Source organism: Grammomys surdaster, unplaced genomic scaffold (assembly GCF_004785775.1).
Source record: "Grammomys surdaster isolate TR1022 unplaced genomic scaffold, NIH_TR_1.0 65, whole genome shotgun sequence".
In the NCBI taxonomy this organism is placed as follows: domain Eukaryota; kingdom Metazoa; phylum Chordata; class Mammalia; order Rodentia; family Muridae; genus Grammomys; species Grammomys surdaster.
The window spans coordinates 20,233,987-20,258,002 of NW_021604567.1; positions in this window are offsets into that span (position 1 = coordinate 20,233,987).

Consider the following 24,016-nt stretch of genomic DNA (forward strand, 5'->3'; position numbering starts at 1 on the left):
TGTCTCCATAGCTCCAGGCAAAATTTTTCTACATTGATTTGCAGGAATTACACAGACCACAACTTGTTTCTTGAATTAAAATGCATCGCTGATGCTAATTTTAAGGAAGTTTCTATATTGTACTCCCATTTAACCAAACATCACATTTCCTCATTAAAATATCAGCATCTGTAATGAAGTACTTTGCTTTATAATTTAAAATGTCCCACTATGTTGGATGCACATTTGAACATTTAAATGTAATTCTGCTAATGTACTGATTAATTTATGTTATTCTCTTCCACTCACGTGGGAGATTTTAATTGCAATTAGTTAGTTGCTGTCGGGTCTCAGCATGCTGTGGGCTGGGGGGGGAAGTCCTGATCAGCGTGGAACAATTACCAGGACTTTTGAGCAGGGACAGCATTAGAGAGAGCAAGCGGACCCATTAAAGTTGTGAATCTTAATTTTCCTGGTAATAGCTACGCTTGGGGGGCCAGCATTGGAGCTGAGGAAAAAGCCAAATAAATGGGAATTATCTAAGCACCATAATACAATTAAGCTGTCACAACAACTTTGGGGACTGATCTTTTGTACTCTTTCCACGTCTGTCCAGGCTGCTTGGGGGCTGGTGTAGAGAGGGACTTTGCTCTCCCCAGAGTCCCAAGCTTTTGATGTATATGATGTACAGCTGTAACAAGGCATGGGGTACAACATCCGTCTTTCCCTCAATGTTGTTGAGCTACAAATTCATGTAATTAATTTTAAAGAGCCATTACTTTGATCTTCATAAATATGCCTGAGACTCAAATGGAAAACCTCACAGGGAATTTTCTCAGGAGGATGATGATGGGGCAAAATGCTATTTCATTAGGGTCTCCTCACTTGTCCATAAATGAGGCTCCTACCCCTGAACTCCTTTATTTCAGCTCCTGCTATTACCAGCTGCACTGCTGTATTATGCAGAAAGACTGCTTGCTTCTTCTGCAAACAAACTGTCGGCGGGGGGGGGGGGGGTTCAGTGAGCTACTTGTAATTCGGTGCTAAGCTTTGTGATATGCAGCTATAATTTGCTCTGAAGCACTTTCGGTTGGTACAGTGTTATATTACCCGAACTATAGGGAGAACAATGTTTTGAGACTAAATGAAAACATAATCCACAAAGTGGATTCACTATAATTGTGGCAGAGGAGAGTCTTTGGGCATACTGACCTGAGATTAGTACAGTTCCTTCATGTCCTAGACCCCATGGTGTCACTTACTTGGTAGCAATGGTTACAAATTATTCCTAGTTTAGGCTTATATATCAGTTACTTCTGTTGTTGTTGCATCTGTGACCAAAATATAGGACAAGAAATGACTGAAGGGATGAAGGATTTATTTTGGCTTATATTATAGTTTAAGAAACAACAAAGTCCAGTATGGTGAGAAAGACCATGGGTGCAGGGGTAGGAGGCACTTGGCTGCATTATGACCATAGTCAGAAATAAAAGAGTGAACAGGACATAAGACTAGGGCTATGAAATCATAAGGCCCTTGTATAGTGACACAGTGCCTTAAGTAAGACCCTACCTCATGAGGATTCCACAACCTTCCATAAAGGTGTCACCATTTAGGAGATAAGTGTTCAGATACATGAGTCTATGGGAAACATTTTACATTCAAACCACAGCAGGCTGTTTGGGGATCATATTGTATACAGCCATAAAAGTTCTGAAAGTACAGAATGAGTAATGAGGGTAAGGCTTGGTATATTGATGGTGTCTTACTTGTACCCTTTATTCTTTAAATGATTAAAATTTACACAAAACTGCTACCAAAGAAGTAGAATCCCAAGCCTCTGGTCTCTTTCGTTAGTATTTTTTTCTTTTTTTGTTTTCTAGCAACTCTAGTAGACTAGAATTTGATTCAGGGGTATGGGTGAAAGATTATTGAATGGAGCAGAAATGACTCAAAGACAGCTGTATTACTAAAATCCTAGCCCAGCATAAGTGATAGTTCACGAAAGTTAGAAACTTAGAGACCTCTGTATAGAGTTTACTGTGGTAAAATGCTTTAGTTTAAAGAAGAGATTACAAAAGTTAAAGTTGCCCACACCCTTAAAACCTACCACCATTGCAACAATCTGTACACTTCATAGCTCAACTAGTTATGTCCAGTTCCTGCTGCCTGTTGAAGGACTTTGATTGTCTTACATGGACAAGCTAAGGAAGGCCTTTCTGCTTCCTGTCTTCATAATTGTGGAATATTATACGTGCTGTAACCTTTCCACTTCAACCATTTGTAAGTATGCAGCTTTTTGGCATATATGTGTGACACTATTACTGGGGAGATATATACAAATATCTCTTCAACCCAATTAGGGACATGACAACAGACCAAGATGTCACTAAAGTCCAACTTAGAGAATCATTGAGTTTTGTTCAGTTTGCTTGCAGGAGTGTGGGTGAAGGGTTACTGAATGGAACAGAAATGACTCAAAGACAGCCGCATCATCCCAACCTAGCATGGGTGACAATTCATGAAAGCTAGAAACTTGGAGCCCTCTGCATAGTTTGCAAGAAGCTCAATAAATTGGAGAGTATCTCTTTCAGGTAGCTTAGGTTGTCTTAGCCTCTTGTGTCTTAGAGACCCAATTTTCCGTCCCCTTCCAGCTGATATCTGCCTACTTTGCTTAAGGTCACTTCCTCCCTGTTTAGAGTCAGTCACATTGAGCTACCTCCTAGTCTTTTTCTGTCTTCATTCTGTCTCATTGATGCTCTTCTTTTTCCTCTACTTGTTACAGAAGTCTGAGATCACATTAGGCTACTCTGTGTATCAGGGTTAATCTGGGTTTATCACAATGCCCTCAGTACTTTGAGCTACTGCATAAGTCTCTTTTGTCATATTATCTAACATGTCTATAGCTTCTGAGAATTAGGATGTGTGATCTCTAGGGTCTGAAATTTAGCTTCTCATGAGCACAGTAATTAGAAAGCCATGTTTGTGCCTGAGGCTGCACCACATTCTTGTGTTCACTGTCTCACTCAGCTTGCAGGCAGCTTGAATCAGACCCTACAGTGACTTTACTGAGAATATGATGAAGTTAGGGATAAGAAAATTGACTACTAAGAAGTTGATGAAGATTTTGAGCCTGCCTTTCATAGTAGAAAGAAGACATGTTTTGGAAAAAGACAGGTGATGGTGTGAATTTGTCTTCACACGATTCATGGCCCATATGTATTTCAATTTCTTTGTGCTTATATGAGACCTGTTATATGGCACGGGACATGTAGTCCTCATGAACAGAGCAGTACAGATTAAACAAAGTTGAGACATCTCTAATAAATAAAAACAAACAAACTAACAAAACAGAGTAAAGAGAACAAGTAGAGAAAGATGTCCTCAAAACCACAGGAAGTTAGCTGGAGAGAACACAGGATTTAGGGCAAAGTTGGTGTCATGGTCAGGCTAATTCTGCCAGGTGTATACATTTTCAATGGCTACTATATTTGTCAAGCACCCTTTTCTTTTGTTCATTACTATATATTTAGCTACAAGCTGAGACCCAGCAGATACACAGCTATAGAATGATCGTTGTCTTCATTTTCAAGAGGAGAGGAATACTTTTTGTCTTGCCAAGTCAATACCCTTCACATTTCAAGACTGGCATCAGGAGTTGGAACATGTGTATCCCCGTTAGCCTCATTTTTTTTTTAATTTAAAATGTGTAAGGGCGTGGATCTCCCCACTCTTGTGGATTGTCAGCTGATACAGTTCACGAGGGCAGTGGGACCCACCCCTCTGTGGTTTGGAAGCCGTACATCTGGTGAATAAATCACACCGGAACCACATTCAGTAGGCAGATCAACTTTATTTAGGGTGATTAAAGTCTTATAAAATTTTGGGGGAACTGAGGGTAGGTTCATCCAGGATTGGCAAGGGCCATTGCCTAGGGACTTAGGGCCCGGGAATGCCTCATTAGTATGGTGAAACATTTCAGGAATCTCAGGTGCTGGCTGAACAGTTTTTTTTCAGAAGAAAGGAAACTGGTCCTATAATCTAATTGAGGCTTCATGACATTACTCAGGTAGAAGCCTATGTTTGGGCTTAGAATTCCCCAGACAAGGTCAGAGAAGGTGAAAACCTGCTAAATAAGGGAGTCTCCTACATTGGGCCCAAGCCCAGAGGCTATCCAGTCATGGTGGACTTAGGCCTTAATTAGCAGTTTTTCCACGTATGGGTGTTTTGCACATATGTATATGTGTGCACCTCATGCATGCCTAGTATCTGCAGAGACCAAAGGAGAGCTTCAGATCTTCTAGAGCTGGAGTTAAACAGAAAGTTGTGAACTGCCATGTGAGTGCTGGGAATTGACCCCAGATTCCTTAGAAGAGCAAGCAGCCAGTGTTCTTAATTATTGAATCATTTCTCCAGCCTCAGCTTCGTTCTTTTCACCACACACATCAGAAATGTTCTTTGTTACTTCCTAGGCATACTCTTTTTATTCTTGTTTGCAAGATCATTACTCTATCCCTGGGGCAAGAAGCTGGTCCATTTCATTACATCTTGTAGAGTCTGTCTGCTGAATGTTCTCTCTCCTTTCTTTCCATGTCCCCTCTCTCAGATTGTTGTAATTTCTTAGGTAGGCACATATCCTCCTAGGGAGTTTCCAACCTCCACTCTCACCTCTGTAGTCTTTGTGGATATCCTAGTTCTCTTAATAAAATAACGTCATTCTATCTAGGATCTGGAGAAGTCTCTTTGGAACTGGAGAGATTTAGTTGTTCCTTAGACACCCATCAGCAGTGTCTGTCAGCAACACTGACTTTTATTGCTCTATTTCTATAGTTCCTCTTTGGGATGTAGACCTTATGTTTAAATAGCTATTCTATTGTAGGGACTAGAATTAACATCCAGACACTTCTAAGCAATTTTCTGTCTATGAGAAAAACAGGAGGGCAAAGCAAGAAGCAGTTTTTATTTGTTACTAGAGATGCTTGTGATATAGTTTGAATCTGAAATGTCCTTTGTAGGGTCATGTTTTGAATGATTGGTCCCCAGATGGTAGTGATATCTTGAGATTCTATAGAACTTTTAGAAGCTGGGTCCTACCCAAGGAATGTGATTCAGTAGGGGTAAGTTATGATGGTTGCTGACCCTCACTTCTTGCTGATTCTTTGTTTCTTGATGCGCTTGTCACTGTTCCAGTGTTCTGAAGAGACATTGTGGCCAAAGAAATTCTTATAAAAGAAAACATTTAATTGGGGGTTCACTTAACAGTTTTAGAAAGTCCATTGTTATTATGGTGGAACATGGTGGCATGAAGGTAAGCATGGTTCTGGAGAAGTTGCTGAGAGCTACATCCTGATTCTCAGGCAGAGAGAGAGGGAGAGAAGGAGGAAGGAGAGAGAGAGAGAGAGAGAGAGAGAGAGAGAGAGAGAGAGAGAGAGAAGAGAGAGAGAGAGAGAGAGAGAGAGAGAGAGAGAGAGAGAGAGAGAAACTGGCATGGGTTTTCGAAACCTTAAAGGCCTACCCAGGTAACACAGTTTCTCTAACACCTCCTACCCACTCCTAAAGTAGGTCCACGCCCTGGTGTCTAAGCATTCAAATATATATGAGCTTATAGGGGTCATTCTTATTTGAACTACCACACTTGGTCTGCCATGATGTGACCTAACACCACCATATATTATCACTACCATAAGCCAAGATTCTTTTGCATGATATGACCAAGTACCAAGTATCTTAGTGTTCTATTACTGTGAAGAGACATCATGACCAAGACAAGGAAACTTTTATAAAATAAAGCATTTACTTGGGGACATGCTTACCATTTGAGAGGTTTAGTACATTATTATGGTGGGAAGCATGATGACATATAGGCAGGCATGGCACTGGAGAAGTAGCTGAGAGTTCTACATCTGGATCTCCAGGCAGCAAGAAGAGAATGACACTAGGCCTGTTGCAGACTTTTGAAACTTTAAAACCCAACCCCAATAACACATTTTATCCATCAAGGCAACACCTTCTAATCTCTTTTAAATAGGGATTACTCCTGAATGACTAAGGTTTCAAATATATGATGAGCCAATAGGGGCCATTCTTATTCAAACTTCCACACCAACTGAAGTGCTTTGAAAACATTAATGAAATTAAGTCTCTCTCTTTTTTTTTTTCATTTTTTTTCTGTAGGATACTTTGGCACTGCAATGACAAAATAATTAATACATGCAATTTATTCTTATTTACTTCAGCCCATTCTGGTGAGATCTGATTTAAGACTCAGGAAGTAAACACAATTTAGAAAGCCCAGGAAGTAAAAAAAAAAAGTCACAAGTCTCAGGAAGTTCATGAAACTTAAGGGATTCACAAAGCCCCTCCCCAAGGTTATGTAGCACTAAGGACAGCTGGGAAGAGAAGCCTGTAGGTCTCTGCAGGGAGTTCCAGGGATGCAGCCTTTGTGAGTCACCACTTAGGCTTTTCAGTGATGTAGCTGCCTCTGAGTTAACCATTCTACTGTAAATAACATCAGCAACTCCACCAGTTCTATAAATTAATCTTGGGTGGATTTGTTTCTTTGGTCTATTCTCAGTGTCCAACCTGGGATGAACAGACTTTTGGTAACATGTCATCAGGAAAAAATATTACAACAGGAGCCTTGTTACTCTGCTGCACAGTAATGGTGGAGGACCACAAGTCTCCAGGCATCCCTAGAGATCTTTTTCATTGATCTCATGATAAGCCTCTAAGTCCTCCTTTCCTGTGCTAGAACCAGACTCTCTAGGAGGTATGATATATAAGCTCTACTCTCTTCAGGAACAACCATAGCTCCTGTCTAGAAGGACGTGGCCTAGCCCTGAGCTCTTAGCACACACACACCAAAACATTGTGCAGCTTCCTGATATGCATGGACAGGAACTGGGGTGTTTCTGTACATCCTACTGAGATGGCAATCCACTTAACTACATGACTTTCATTGTCTACCTCTTCTATGGCCTTCTGAAAAAAATCCAAACTCCTTGACCATGACTTTTACATCTCTGCAGGAGAACACTCAACATATGGTCCATTCTCTAGCCATGTTGAAATGCTTGTGCTCCTGTTTCTATGCCTTATCCTTGATATTCTCTCTCCCTTGAGTTTTCTCCACTTGGCCAGTTCTTATTTTTTCCTCATGGCACATCGTAGGCATCTCATCTAACCTCTATGAATCTGTCTCTGGCCTTTCTTCCCCTCATCTCTTCAAAGGAATAAGCACACTCTCCTCTCTGCTTTTTAATATGTATGTAGATCTCTGTAGGGGAGGAAAATGCTTTTCCTCTGCTTTCTCAGATTCAGTGACAAGAGACCTGTGAATTACACTAACAGAAGACAGGTTAATAGGAGAAAAGGCATTTGCTTCCTCATTGATATTTATATTTTTATGCACATAGGGGCTTCACAGGAAAGGGGGAAATCCAAAGAAATAGTGAGAGGGGAAGCTCATAAATCATTTTAACAAAGGGTCATAAATTCTGGAGGGGTGCGTAGACAAAGGAGGCAGGGTTAAAGCTTTCAGGGTGGTAAATTGTGGGAAGATAAGTATAGGAGAAACTAAGGGAAGGTTAGGGTTATTTTCATAGCATTTGTTTCTGCAGACTCATCTTAGACAGCTTTTCATCTCCATGCCTATAACTCCTGTGGAGAAGGGATTTATAGCAGTCTTCATTTCTCCCAAGTTTCTGCTGTCAGTCAGATAAGAAAATCTCCTGGAAGGCTTCTTTCCATATCTGTTATTTTCTATTGCTGTCAGAAACAAAAAATGGCAGCATATTATGATCCTCTTTGCTCCTCCCCCCCCCCCACATAACATTTTTATTGATTCTCTGCAAGTTTTACATCATGCACCCCAATCACAACCCTTTCCTAGTCCTTCCATGTCTTCCACCCTCTTGTGATCTCTCCCCCTACAAAGAAGTAAAAATTAAAATAATTTTTAAAAATGGAAAAGAAAGAAAGAAAAAAGCCCAGAAATTTCACTTTGTCTTATCTATATATTCACTGGGTCACGGTCAAATTCTTAGTTAGTGTCCTGCCCCTTTAAATAAAGCTGAGTCCTTCCCCTTCCACAGCACACCTCCTTTAGAAGCCATCAATTGTGGAGAGTTATACTTCAGCATCTCCATCACACTTTTTAAGAGTTATCTTCAGTGGCTTCTTGTCTAGGCTGTTACTTTTGGAGGACTTGGGCACAGGCACTGGCTGCTAGCTCCTCTTCTGCTCTTGGATAGAAGTGATGTTAACACCATTAGTGTGCTTATCTGTTCTGTGAACAGAGAGTGCCAATCATTTATCTTTGTGTCTAGATTCTGAAGTTTAGAGCCATATGTACAGACTGTTATGACATTGCCCCAGCTGTTGCCTGGGCATGGTATATTCAAAAGTTCTTAAGTGATTTTAGCCTATAAGCAAAATGGAGAGCAATTTTTTGGGCTATTGTTATAGATTCCAATATTTTTTCAGGATTCTTCCAGACTTTTTGGGGTACTTTTGTTAGTGGATGTCAGTGGTTGTTCTCATTCTGATATGTTTCAGGGAGAAGTTGGTCAGTCTTTGGTAAGTCCTAAGATTTGATAGATGTCATAATGGGACCAGCTCCATGGTGAGGTTTATTTTGAAGTCCTAGATTATCAGTATGGGAATGAAGTACTCTGGGGTCCTTTCCACTGAGAAATAACTGAATTATATTTAAAATGTACTTTGTTGATGAACTGCTTGGTCTGAAGATGGAGAAGATACCCCCCCAATCCTCCCCAGTGGAATTCCCTGTAAACCAAGTCTGAACAGTAAGACACCTGAAGGAAGAGGTTATCTTGGGAGCAGGGGCCAATGGCAGCATTTGACATTCAAGTAGATGCTAAAGTGAGTGCTGGCAGCAAGTGGGAAGCTGGATTGGAGGCTTAGGTTGGGCTCATATGTATTGGGAAAATCACACAAATTAAGGATGGTAACAGAGACAGAATCAGATTTTACAAGAAAGACTGGGACTTTGGGTTGCAGGTTTGAGAAAGGAGACAGGGGTGATAGTGAAAGGATAAAAATTCATAGAGAAGCTTGCGACCCCATTCTCTGAATTAAGGTTGGCAGGTTTACAGGCCTAGGTTCCAGGAACTAGCTGGCCACCTGAAGAATTAGCCAGGGGGCAAGTCAGCCAGGTCGTTCTGACAAAGAATAGCAGAACTACAAATACAGGTTGGTCAAGTCACCCCAGGGAGTGACTGACCTCAATGGGCTAGGTTAAGGTCATATTCCTGAGAAAAATGTGTACAGGATGTTTCCCACTCCCCACCCTGGTTTATAATATGTGTAAGATGTTTCCCACTCCTCACCTTGGTTTATGACTAACTACTGTCACCTCCTGCTTTCCCCCTTCTCACCCTGGTTTGGAGTTTTCTCCTTTAAATACCCCTTCCTCCCAAGCCTCTTGGTTGACACTCCTCTGCCCTTACACGGGATACGAGTCTCAACCCAGTGCTGACTTTGATTAATTAAACCTCTTGCTATTGCAACAAGTCTAGTGTCTCTCATGGTCGTGGGTGAGTCACATCTTCTTGATACTTGAGTGAGGGTCTCCCCTCTCTGGGGCTCTTACAATAGGATGTGGCAGAAGTTTGGCTCCAGTTTTGCTGTGCCAAGACAGGCTTCATGGCTGAGCCACGCAGCTCATCCCAGGCAGGGCCACAGGACTGTGGCCCAAGCACTGAGGTCATAGCTTGAGCAGTATCCATTACCTTAAGCACTGAGCCATGGCTCCCTTCCATGGAGCTTTGAGCCTGGCAAAATCTTTTTCCTAGGACACCAGCCTTCTGGGCTTCTTTCTTGGATAAGATTACTTCTACCACTTAGAGAGAGTATGGAATCATTTTGACAAGCAGGCATGGAAGCAATTAGACATGACCAAGGAGATTCAGATGAAAACTAAATGAAGCTTCTGAAAGTAAAACTACAATGGTTGTAACTAAAATGATAATTAAAGATTCTCACTAGTGAGTTAAACAAACCCAAAGAGAATTATTAGAAGACGGATCTGAAAGAAATACCCAGGAGTCAAACAGAGAAATATGAAAAATGTGCCAGACAATCTGAAAGCATAGAATGAGAAAGTTCGAGAAGTATAAGCAAATTTCTAAGGGGGCCCTGCCAACCTAGCAAGGCGATATTCAAAGAGATGATTGCTGAGAATTCTCCATCACATTAGAAGAGACACATGTATTTATTCTGTACCCAGATATAGTACATTGAAACTCCACAATGCAAAAGTGAGATTTTAAAGTTGCCAGAGAGGGTGAAGAAAGATCATCTACAAAACATGACAAAGAATAGATGTCTCAAAGGCCCACAGAACATGGAAGATGTTAGAATAATTGTGAGAGAAAAAAAGTATCATCTTAGAATCTTACACCCAATGACAGGGATTTTTAAAAAGACTGAAAGATAAATGAAGACATTTTTAGATAATAATTTTAAAGGGTCTACTACCACCAAGACAGCTTTAAAAGCCTTCCGAAGGTAAAAAATTAACAATTTTAGAAGGAAGATCTGTATGGTACAAAAGGAGAGACACATGAAAATGGGAAAAGACGAATACATAAAATGTCAACAAAGAATGTCTAGATACAAGAAGAATGCTTTATTTTTGTCTTTAAAAAGACCCAAGATTGGAACCTTCAAGTGAAAAGCCGGTCAGTTGTATCAGAGAGATAATGGTTCTGTGAAAAGACCTTGAAGTCCTTGTATTTTTGGAAAAGAAGTGAAACTGCATTTTGTTAAGTTAAATGTGCATAGTATAATTTCAAAGGTACCAAAATATCAGCTTTATTTTCAAAGACAGTGAAGGGAATAAATGGATCAGGACTGTGAGAACAAACTAAATTTCTTGATTAACCCGATAAAATCAGTAGAAGAAAAAGAAGCAAGGAGAAAGAATGAGAGGCGGAAAGGAGATGGGAAACTTACATTAAAGATGTGAACAAGTTCAAGTATATCATTAATATCAATAAACTTAATTTATAACACAAAAGATTATGAGAAAAATAGATTTAGGGAGGACTCACCCAGAGACCCAATGCTGTGTTATTTCTGTGAAATACAACTTAAAGACAGAAAAGGCAAAAGAGAATGGAAAATCTATTATACATATTAGATGAATTTCTTTTCATAATACTGTGACAAAATAAAAAACTTAAGAATGGAATGTATATTGCCTGACAGTTTGAGGGTACGATTGGTCTACCATGTAGGAAAGGGATGGTAGAGAAAGCATCAGTAGCTTGTCACATGTGTCTACAGACCTGAAGCACAGAGAGATGAACCCTGGTTGTCAGCTAGATTTCTCCTTTTTGTCACTCTTGACCCTAGCACATGCTTATTTTCAAGGTGAGGCTTCTATGTGTAGTTCTCTGCAAATCCTCCCACAGAGATGCTCAAGGGTTGGTCTTCTAGATGATTCTAGATCGACAATGAAGAGTAACCATCACGTCTGTGAAAGCGTTAAATAGAAAGCTGGAACAGCCAAATTACTATCAGACAAAACATTGAAACAGAGGGCTATAAGCTATTGTAAACAGGCAACTTTTGTGGAGATTTACCAGTCTGAGTAGTCATAGACCTTGTAAATAGGTAGCCTTGGTGGATAATACCAACTTAGATAAGGACAAGTGAATCATAGACAGAGTCATAGTGACCTGTCCCCTGAACCTTCACCCAGCCGATACCATGTTCTGAAAGATATCTGTACTCCCCCTGAACACACACCCCCTGAACATCCGGTGTCATCCCCTTCCCCACATCCTGCCTTTTTGTGTTTATAACCCCTGTGTGAATAAGTAAAAATTATGATTTGATTTAAAAAAATAAAAAAAAGAGTAAAAGCATTATTAAGTAGAGGCTTATTTTTTTAAATTTGAAATTCTTATGATCTTTATTCAGTAGATTTTCTTCTTCTGTTTTTGATTGAGTTATTTATTTACTTCACATCCTGATCGATCGAAGCTTCCCCTCACTTATCTCCTCCCACAGCCTCCCTCTCTCCTCCTCTCCCTCCATCACTCTCTTTTCCCATCTCCTCAGAAAAGGGGTGGTCTCCCAAGGACATCAACCAGCCTTGGCATTTCAACTTGTAGAAAGTCTAGGCATATCTTTAGCAAATGAGACTACATGAGGCAGTCCAGTTACGGGATGGAGACCTAAAGGAGGGGAATGTAGTCAGAGACAGCCCCTGCTCCCACTTTAGGAGTCCCACATGTAGACCCAGTTGCACAACTGTTACATAAGTGCAGAGGACTTAGCTCTGTCTCATGAATGTTCCCTGGTTGTTGGTTTAGTTTCTATGAACCCCTATGGGCCTAGAGTAGTTGAGTCAGTAGTGTCTTTGACATCTCTGATTCCTTCAATCCTTCTTTCCTCTTTCACAGGATTCCCCAAGATCCACTTAATGTCTGACTGTGGGCCAAACATTTCCGTCATTTTCTGGGTGAAGCCTCTCTGATAACAGTTATGCTAGCTAGGTTCCTGTCTGCAAGTATAGAAGAATAACATCAATAGTGTCAGGGATGAGCTCCCTCTCATGGCATGGGTCTCAAGCTGGGCCAGTCATTGGTTGGCCATTCCCTCAAATTATGCTCCATCTTTTACCCTTTCACATTTTGTAAGCAGAACAAATAGTAGGTCTAAGGTTTTTGTGACTGGGTTGGTGTCCCAGTTCCTCCATTGTCTTGCCTGACAGGAGATGGCTGATTCAGTCTCCATATCTTAGGAGTCTTAGCTAGGGTTTCTCTCATAGATTCCTGGAAGTTTCCATTGACCTAGGTTTCTAGCTTGGCTCAGAGATTCTCCCTTCCCATCCAGTTGTCTCTCCCTCCACTCCTTCCCCCAAAACTGATCCCTCTTGTTCCCATCCCCACTCTATCTTCCACCCAGTCTCTTCCCTCCATCCATCCCCAATGTCTAATCTATTTCCCATTCTCAGTGAGATTCAAGCATCCTTCTTTAGGTCCTCCTTGTTACTTAGCTCCTTTGGGTCTGTGGATAGTACACATCCACAACATGGTTATCCTGAACTTTATGGCTTATATCCACTTATAAGTGAGTAGATACTAAGTTGTCTTACTGGGAATGGGCTATCTCATTCAGCATGATCTTTTCTAGTTCCATCCATTTCCCCACAAATTTCATGATGTCATTGTTTTAATAGCTGAGTAATACTCCATTGTGTAAACATATCACATTTTCTTTATCCATTCTTCAGTTGAGGGACATCTAGGTTGTTTCCAGTCTCTGGCTTATGAATAAAGCTGGTATGAACATAGTCGAGCAAGTGTCCTTGTGGTATGGTGGAACATTTTTTGGGCATATGCTCAGAAGTGGTACAGCTGGGTCTTTGTGGTAGAACTAGTCCCAATTTTCTGAAAACAAAACAAGACAAAACAAAACAAAACACTACCAAATTGATTTCCTTAGTTTCTGTACAAATTTGCATTCCCACTAGCAATGGAGGAGTGTTCCTCTTGATCTACATCCTTGCTAGCATGAGCTGTCACCTGAGTTTTTGATCTTAGCCACTCTGATGTGTGTAAGATGGAACCTCAGAGTTGTTTTGATTTGCATTTCCCTGATGGCTAAGGATGTTGAACATTTTTTTAATTGTTTTTTGGCCATTAGAGATTCCTTTGACAAGAGTTCTCTGTTTAGATCTATATCTCATTTTTAAATTGAGTTATTTGGTTTGTTGATGTCTAGTTTGTTGAATTCTTTATATATTTTGGATATTAGCTTTTTTAAAATGATTCCTTTCACATTACAGTTTTCCCTCCCCTCTACACCTTTAATTTCCTCCCCACCTCCCATCCCATGCAGATCCACTCCCTTTCTGTCTTTCATTAGGAAAGAACAGGTGTCTAAAGAGATAATAATAATTATGATAAAGTAAAACAGAAACAATCACATTAATGTTGGACAGGACAAACTCAACAGAAAAAAAAAAGCCCAAAAGATAAGGCATGAGAATCAGAGACTCACTTGTTTGCACATGCTGGAAACCGATAAAAACACTAAAGTGGAAGCCATAATATATACATGGAGAACCTGGTACAGGTCCTGACAGTGCTGCTTCAGTCTTTACGAATTTATATGAGCTTTGTTCATGCTGATTTAAAGGGCCTTGTTTACTTGGTGTCCTCCATTCCCTTTGGATCTGACACCCTTTCTGTCCCCTCTTCTATAGAGTTCCCTGAGCCCTGAGTTGAGGAGGATTTGATGGGGATATTCCATTTAAGGCTGAGTTTTCCAAGGTCTCTCACTCTGTATAAAGTTTGGCTGTGTTGGTCTCTTTCTGTATTATTCCCATCTGCTACAGGACGAAACTTCTCAGTTGATAACTAAACAAGGCACTATCTTATTAGTTCAGCGGAATATTATTAGAAGTCATCACTGTCATCATCAACGTCATCATAATCATCATCATTACTACTTCTCCTCCTCCTCCTCCTCCTCCTCCTCCTCCTCCTCCTCCTCCTCCTCCTCTTTCTCCTTCTTCTCTTCCTTCTTCTTTGGTTTTACCCTCGGTCCCTGGGCTATCTAGTCTCTCATTCTTGATCACTGAAGCATCTCATGGTTTGGGCCTTAAGTCAAATCAGTTACTTATTGGCTACTCCCACAACCTTCATGTTACCATTGCCCTAGCATATCTTGCAGGCAGAACTCCAATGTAGACTGGTGTTAATGTTTCTCTTTTGGTAGATTTGTGCAGAATACTTTCCTGTAACAAAACATTAGAATGTATGGGTACAGGCTCTATGTAGGTATCAACTTTAAATTTTCATGTTCAATGAGTGGCATTAGTGTTGTCTTCAGCAATAGGACCTTGCCATCAGTTTGTGAAGAGCAATAGCCTGAGTTGTTGGGGATTCCATTGGGTCCCCTTTGGCCAACAACTCAATTAGATATAACCTAATCCCAGTACTGGAAGCTTTAGTGACAAAAATATGTCCAACTTAGACTCTGTCTCCTCCATGATTTAGTGATTTCACTTAGATTTCATTCATGTATGTATACGTTTTTGAAGTTTCTACCATATTGGGTTTTTATTATCCCTTAAATGCCCTTTAATTTTATCTCTCTCTTCCTGCATTCCCTTATTCAACCCTCTTTCCTTTGATCCTCTTGTTCTGGTATTCCCTTCCCCCAAACCATCCATAATTATTTATCCTATTTCTCCCATGTAATGATATCTATCTGTTCCCCCTAGTTCCTTACTTTATACCTACTTTCTATGGTTCTATGGATTATAGCATGGTTATCGCTGACTTAACAGCTGACATCCATGTAGAAGTGAATACATACATATTTTTCTTTCTGGGTCTTGGGTACCTTACTTAGGCTGATTTTTTCTAGTTTCATACATTTGTCTGAAAATTTCATGATGTCATTTTTTTAACCAGTGGAGTAATACTTTATTGAGTAAATGTATCATATTATAGTTACATCATTTCCTCCATCTCTTTTCTCCTTTCAAACCCTTCTATGTACTCCTCCTTTTTCTCTTTCAAATTCATTGGCTCCATTTTCATTAACTGTTGTTTTACACACACACACACACACACACACACACACACACACACACACACACACGCATACACACAACCTGCTCAGTCTGAATAGTGTTACTTGTATATGAAAGTTTCAGGGTGCCTGTCTGGTATTAGATAACCTAACCAATTGGTGCTCTTTTTTGGGGAAAACTACTTCTCCCATTCTCAGTCTTCCTTAGTTGCCTGTAGTTCTTTGTATAGGGATGGAACCTTGTGTGCTTTCCTTGACCCACATTAGCATACATATTGCTATTGCCCTTGTTCAGATCAGTTTATGTTTAGACAGTAATGTTGGTGAGAGCTTATGGGTATAGCTTCTGATATTACAAGGAGAAACAATATCACAGCAAACTTCCTGATTTTCTGGTCCTTATAATATATTCAACGCCTCTTCTATAGAGTTTTCTGAGCCTTAGGTACATGAGTTGTGTTGTAGATGTGTTCACTGGGACTGGGCTCTGCATTTGTGGTTTTCTATAATGGTCTCTATCTGTTGCAAGGAGAAGTTTCCTTGATGAGGATGAAGACTACACTTAACTGTGGTTATATGAATAAATATCTATAATGTAGATTAGATTATGCTGATTTGGTAAACTGGTGGTTATTGGTTCTTCTCCAAGATCCAAGACTTCACTTGCCTTGGGTAGTAGGCTAGGTTTCTAGTACCAGGGATGAGTTCCTCCTTGTTGAGCTAGGCTTAAATTCAGTTAGAGAGCTATTGATTACCACCAAGCTAACTGTACTACTACTTAGGGTTATTGTGGCGTGCTGATAGTTGTTGTGGTTCATAGGTACTATAGCTGGGTAGGACTGTTGGTTGCTTCCTTCTTTGGAACTTTACATGACACTTTGGAGGGTTACTTCTTGGTGATATAATTTCAATTTGGTAGGAGGGTTTAATAGATTATCTTCAAAACATATAAAACAGAATTGTTAAAAACTGAAGAACTAATGGAGTTCTATGGTTCACCATTGTATTAGAGGATTCTAATACATCTGTGTCAATCATTAATATATAAAACAGAATGAAAATTGATAAAGAAAATTTGCATAACACAATTATCATGTTTGGTTTATTCAAGATTCAGAGAATTCTGCCTCAGTGTTCATTCTTCACAGAAACAGACATGTTTACAAAAGGGGCCCAGAAGGTAAGACAGGCAAGTATCAACTATCTTCAAAGAACTAAGAATATGCAGACCACATTTTCTCACCACAATGCAGTGAAATTATAATCAATAGAATGTAGATTGAATTGAAAAGGGGGGACACCTTGAGGTATGTAGAAATTAAAAACCATCTATCTTAAAGATGAAACCATAGGGTGAAAAATCCATAGCTGGGAAATATCCAATCCAATCTAGTGTTTATGTCCTTGACTTGAAGGGATGGAGACCTTGAGGGCCAGACAATGGTTATAGGCAACTCAGCAGAAAGATTGATTGATCTTGAAGCAATTAAGGCAAAAGCAACCAAATTCCTAACCTAAGAAGATTACATTTCTCTTTATTGATTAGTCCAGTGTTTTAAATTCTCTTGCTCAGGTCACTTCTTCAGTGAAGGATACAAACATTTCTATTGTGTTGAAGAGTGACAGGAGAACAGACCTTGCAAGTGGACGTCCTGGTCTGCTTTCAGAGCTGCCTCCTGCATATGACTACCACATAGCTACCATTTTATGTTGTGGGGTTCCTAAGCTTGCAAGAAAGGGCTCTGGATACTAAAGGGAAAGAGATTAGATGCCATAGGCATTGGATGCAGTTTTATTTTCAGGTAGCTCATCCCAGCCAAGGGTGCACTTATGTGGTATCTAGAACCAGGAGGGCTTAAATCCTCTTTGAATACTACTGCATTTTCTAGTTCTGGCTATTGCTTAGCATAGAGGAGGGCAAAATGGGAGGAGCTCACATTGTCCCTGTGCCTTAACAAGATTGATGAGAGTCATATCTGTACCAAATATTGCATACATGTCATCTTGATAGTAAGTTTTCAGAATGTTGACCTAAAAGCTTTCTCTTCTAAAATTTGAAGCAAATGCTCTTTATGGAATAAACTTACAGGCAAACAAATTACATGTATGATCAAATCTTGCAACCGTATTAAGATAAAATGTACCTCTCCAATTACTTTATGAAAACTCTCAATAGCAGACAAAGAAATAGTCTGCTCCTCTTAAAATGTATTTTTCCAAAATGAATTGATTTGTATAATGGGTCTGAATTGAAAATACAGGAGCTGGATATGTTGTTGCCACACCCCTGAAAACCTTGTCTCTTGGAAGTGGAAACAGGAGGATCTCTGGAACTTGAGGTCAGCCTGGGCTACATGGTGAGTTTGAGGCCACCCTGAGATATACAGTGGAACCCTTTTTGAAAATGAGCTAATGGATATAAAAACCAAACATCAGAGTGGGATTAACATAAAGGACAATTATGGGAGCTGGAGAAATGTTTCAGTGGTTAATAAAAAGCATTGCTCTTAGAAAGGACTCAAATTCAGTCCCTAGAATGCATATAAGTGGCTTACAACTAACTCTAACTCCAGTTTCAGGGGATCCTATGCCATTTTTCTGGTCTCACAGCTAACTGCACTCATGAGCACATATCCATGCACAGGCACAAAAGCACATACATTATTAAGAAATGAAAATAAATCTAAAAAATAAAAAGAGCAGCCACAACTAATTCTACAAGCATGTGGAGATAAAGAGATACCATGGATTGTTCAAGAAGTATGAAGCTCTATAATAAGGAGATCGGAAAACAGGTGTATTCTTTGAGTCAAGAAAGTTGTCTGGTCTGACTTTACTTCTCCAACCCTCACAAATGTATTATTTTTCTTTCTTGTTCTCTATTTGTCCCAGCCAATATTATAACTCAGAGGCCTTTTTCCAAAGTTCTTGAAGCACTTTAGAGACATTGCCTAATTAATCTCTTTCACATCCCTGGGTGTCTGTAGTCTTGGGGCCCTGCCTTTGCCTAGGAGCACCAGGTAGCTCAGCTTGGTGCTTGTGGCACTCTTCTGGATAGGCTTATGTAAAGTGACAACAGCTGTTGAAACAAGCCTTGCCTTCCAAAAGCTGTGAATACAGCTTCTCCTCTGAGACAGGGCAGCACTGCCTGAGAGCCAAAAAAACCTCCATCAGAGCTGGCAGGCACAAACTGCAGACACATTCTCCCACAGGAAGCCTCTTGCTTTGGTTATTGGCCTGAGCCCAGCCTCAGATAATGGAGGAGAGGAGCATACATTCCTTTTCTTTGGCCTTTGATATCACTTGTCCTGCGACACCCACTTGCTCTTCTTTGCCTCTTTAGTGGGACAAAACTTGTCACTTCTGCGCTGCCGCTACCAGATCTCATATCCAGATAGAGCCTTTTAGCCCAGATGATATGGTGTGCAAATAGCTTTTAGCAGCAGCATCCACTACTAGTGTTGTCTTTCCATAAGAAGTCCATGCATCTCACCAGATGTGAGCCTCACAGATGGTTATGCGTCTCCTCAGATACTCTCTATCCTTCTGCCTGCCACTATTTCTTCTCTGTGTGTGATTATCCACATTCTAGAAAGGAAGTGAGATCTGGGGATGTCTTTCCACTGAAAAGTTCTCATGCCAGTGCTTCTAAAATTCTGTAAGAACATGTCTGATTTTATTGTTTATTATACCTACTAGCCACAGGTATGTTAATATATCAGTATAATCGGTAAAATAACATTATGACTAAACTATGATGGTGAGCACTCAGCTCAGGTCAAGTCATGACACCTGGAGCTCAGAGGTTGAATATAGTTTTCAGCCTCATAGAGGCTAAAGCCTAAAAATATCAATTTTCTTTCTACTTTTTTTCTGTCAGTATCTATTCTCTTTGCACCACTATCTATCGCTCTGTTTTGTTTTGTTTTTCTAGAAGACAATGTTCTAGGACCAAATATACAAAAATGAACAGTATACTATTTTAGCTGAACTCTTCTGGCACAAGGGTCATGGGAGGTTCTTTTTAATGAAAAATGATCATGAGAAAGTGCTGATAAAATAGTGTATGACTGAGATTCTAATCATGTGGTATGGACAAAGTTAAGGCAACTCTTTATGTAGAATCAGAATGATGTTCAGATAAGAGAGAACCATCTTTGCCTAGACTCTGACCTATGGACATGGAGTTGAACAACTGAGAGTGCCTCATTTTGTCTGACTGTACTGGGAAGCAACAGCAAGGTAAGAAACAACAAAACAGGTAGAGGTCATCAGTGCCATGTCCTTGGGAGCCCTTCTGTGATTCAGGGTTTCTGGACTTTGACCCCCAACAATTCGAGAGGTCATTAAATTCTTCAGTGAAAGAAAAGAAAAACACAGAAAGTTGATTTTACCAAGTTCTATCTGTGTCTTCTTTGAGTTTGTCAAACTGGCAGAGATTTAGAAAAATAAAATATGCTTCATGAGGACATTGGTACCAAATGTAAAACTTTGAAATACCTAATAGGAAACCAAAGATATTGTCATTTTGGGCTTAGTTATTAGTGTTTCTGCCATTATTGAAAATATATTTTAAGGAAATGGTCCCAAATAAAATGAATGTTCCTTAGGAAAATTATTTTTCAGGTGACTAATTTTTAAAGGAGCAAGTTACTAGGAATAATCTAAACTGTCTACCTATGAGGTTACAGATGAGAAACTAAAGTATCTAATAGTTTATACTGAAAGGTTTAAAATAGAGTGGGAGAAAGGGAGCAGCTGCACAAGGTCTTTGCTGTTCAATGCCATGCTCATTTTGATGTAAGAATTTTGACCTCTGTCTGTGTCTGGTTCCACGGTGAGCATGTGTGAGCTGGGTTTTAGCTCATCTGTCTTGGTCTTAGGGATGGGGTGATCATGCAATCTAAGCACACACAGATACAGTGACAAAAGAACAGTTCTGAAAATGTTACGGCACAGATATTCCTACTTTCCTGATGGGTGTAGACACATTGTTGGTGATTTTTATGCTAGCAGAAACCTAAATAAAGTAGAAAGGTGCAAACAGTCTTTAGCCAGACTCCAGGATGGCACCATTTTACTGTGGAAGCCATCAGAATTCGGGAGCATGTGATGAAAATTCAACTCTCTTTAAACTTCTTTGCCTTCTGAAGAAATGTCAGCTCAGCACTTTGTATGAATGAAAAGAACAAATACAGAAAAGGTTACTTTGGAGTGCTTTCTTTTTTTTTTCCCTTAAAAATAGCTTTACAATATATACCAACTTGAGGATTCTAGAATAAAATATTAAAACATCCCCAAACATTCAAAATTAACCCATCATCATACTATAGAGTACCTTTTATTAAATAAAGTGGAAAAAAAAGTAAATTTTCTTTAAAACTTGCTGAGTGACCAAACCTGCAGAGATACAGCATCTAGAACCAACTGTGAAAAAAGCCTGAGAATATGGACTTGGAACTCTGGTGACTGTCAGAAAAGCCTCTTGGAGTTCTAAAGGCAAAAGGTAGTTTCTAAACCAGAATTACCTTGATTTAGGTGAGGAAAACAACTGATATACCAGACATGATAAGAAGTGGGTTATTTCTGGGCTTTCATGGATCCCACTTGAGGTTTAATTAAGACATGGAGGCATCTATATAGTTTAACACTGTTGGGCTTTTGCTGGGGCAGCTAGCTATTAATGTAACCCCGATTTCTCTGCCACTCCATCTAGTTCTAACGATCTCCCTTCTCCTTTGCTATCAGTCATGTTTCCTGTGCTTCTGCCTGTATCTCTATCTGCCCAGAAGTCCCTCTCCTGTACTTCAAGTCCCAGTTCTGGTGTCAGCTCTTTGTTATACAAAAAGTCACACTCCAGTCTGAACCAATTAGCACCAAGACAATGCCATCTCCGTCTCTTAGTGCTTCCATTTGGCACTAAGGGGTCTGTGACTTTCACCCTCACAAGCTTGCTTTTTAATATGATAATCTCAGAGAATCATCTTTCGTACAGGTGAGGAAGGACAAGCATGTACATATAGAAAACTGAAGATGGGACATAAAAATGATATGCCAAAATCCTGCCAGCACTTAGTTCTTTACCAGCACAGCAATAAACAACTGAAAACACAGAGGCACACCTTCATACAATGTGAGGAAGGTCATCCTGAAAGTGGGTAGTAAATACTATAGGGATTGGAGAGATGGATGGCTCAGTGGTTAAGAACACTCCCTGCTATTGCAGATGGCTGGGGTTCAAGTCTCCGCATCCACCTCAGATGGCTCACAGCCACGTGCAACTCTAGTTCCAAGGACTCCTGCATCTTCTTTTGGTCTTTGTGAGTATTCGAACTCATGTGTACATAACCCCCTTGCCACAGCCATACATATAATTTAAAAGTTTTCAAAAAGAAAGGACCATTGTCGAGCAACTTTTCTTCTTGAGTGTTGGTTTCAATCTGTATTCGTGTTGGGAATATCTCAGGACACGTTCAGCCATTTGGGGATATTAAGGTTGAAGGTGACTGGTGCCACTCAAAGTCACTGCTGTTCTCGGCAAAACACAATAAAAGCTCAGAGACTGAAGGCTGTATGAGAAAATGAAGTATTGATTGAGGAGTAGATATGATGTTGTGTGATATTGTTATTAGACTCAATTCAGGGCTGTTAATTTGAGGTTGCACCCATTTGCAGAAGATTACACCAGTTAGCAAGACATTATTGAAGTCTGGGGAGCTTACATCATTGGCATCCCCTTTTTTTTCTCAGCTGTGGAAGACTATTATGCTGAATCAATACGTTTTTATAGAATATAGTTTCATGAAAGCACCTGGCTTACATATGATCATTTCCAGGAGGCTCATGACACTCAGCAAAAGCAACTCTCCTCTATGTACCCCCTCTTTCTGTATCCTCAGTTTAATCACCATCCCCATTTCTACTTTCCACCAATTATCATGGAACTTATGAGATGCCCAAGGAAAGAAATTCCTCTGTGTTTTTGTCACTCTTCTCTAACCCTAACAGCATTCATGGCAGGCTCATATCCAGTGGGGTTAGGATAGACAATACCTTGGGGGAAGGGTTGGAAGTATCTGCAACTCAAAACAGCATATGGGAATAAATGCTTCATAAAAATCTTATCTCTGAAAGCTACCTAGTCAAATGCTTTCATTTTATAGACTAGAAAAAAACCCCATGATTGACATGGCTATGCCATTCTTCAGAACCACTTAGTATCAAAACTGGGGAAAGAATGCAGGGGTTCAGACTCTGAGCATTGTTCTTCTTGCGGTGTATTTTATCTTCATAGTTGCCCTAGCTGTAGACCCAAGGAGTCTCTGAGTCAGCGATCTCTTTATGACCATTTACATATACAAGGTTTTAAATCTATCCTGTATGACTTTCCTTTGGTCCTTAAATGCCATGATGTTGCTGTAATATGCAAAGCTTAACCCATGGTTTTATATCCTTGTCTGATGATTCTATATTGTAGAGATGAAGTTTTTAATTATATACATTTTACTGGTGACAAAATTGAGAGTTCCAAAAACATATGTCTTGATTTAAATAGCAAAGCCATTCATGCTGGCCAGGTAGCTACCCAAATTTGAGTCTCTGTTCTTAGCACTTACTCTACTGTTCCCTATAGTCTCTACTGTACTGTCAATAATTTCTATTTCTATTTCTGTAAGATGAAGATACTTAACATTTCTCATGTCTTGCTATTTCCTTCCCTTGGGCCATTTGCCCTGGTAGGGGCAGGTGTTCTTACTTCATGCCCAACTTTAAATCAAGGAAACATGTCCAATACTACTAGTTTCTCTGGCCATGGTAAACCCTCCATAATTCACTTTCCTTATTGTCTATGCTATTTTTCATTATGCTGACAAGGGCAAACATAGCATATCATGTAGGACTCAACTTCACTAAAGTATATTTGACAGCATTCATTCCAACCTGCACAGGAGAGCGTCTGTACCCTCCCTGCTGCCACAGGCTCACCTCAAGAGCCAGTCCCTCCTGAACCATCCACAGCAACTGGTAACTGGTTGTTTTCCTCAACTGCTATGATTCTGGCTGACAATGGCATTGACTTTTGAGGATCCCTTCAAAGTGACTGTGGTTTATCTTTCCCAATCAAAATGGGAACAGTTTGTGTCTCCTTACAATTCCAGAGCTACCATAAATTGAGTAATAGGCTTGTCAATGCCTACAGAGATAATTGTGCTGGAGGAGGAGATTAAAGCGAATGCTGTAGGCCATGGATGTAATCCTCTCAATTTCCCACTCCTCCTACTTTCAGGACAACTTAGAAAATGTCTGGAGGAAGCAGCTTCAATCCCTCATTCTAAATTAGCTCTGAGGTGCTTCTGGGCAAAGACTGTCATCCCAACTCTCTTCTGACAGTGGGAACATTTACAGTGCAACCTAACAAAGTGAAATGTAGGTCCCCAGTTACCCCAACACAGAAGCA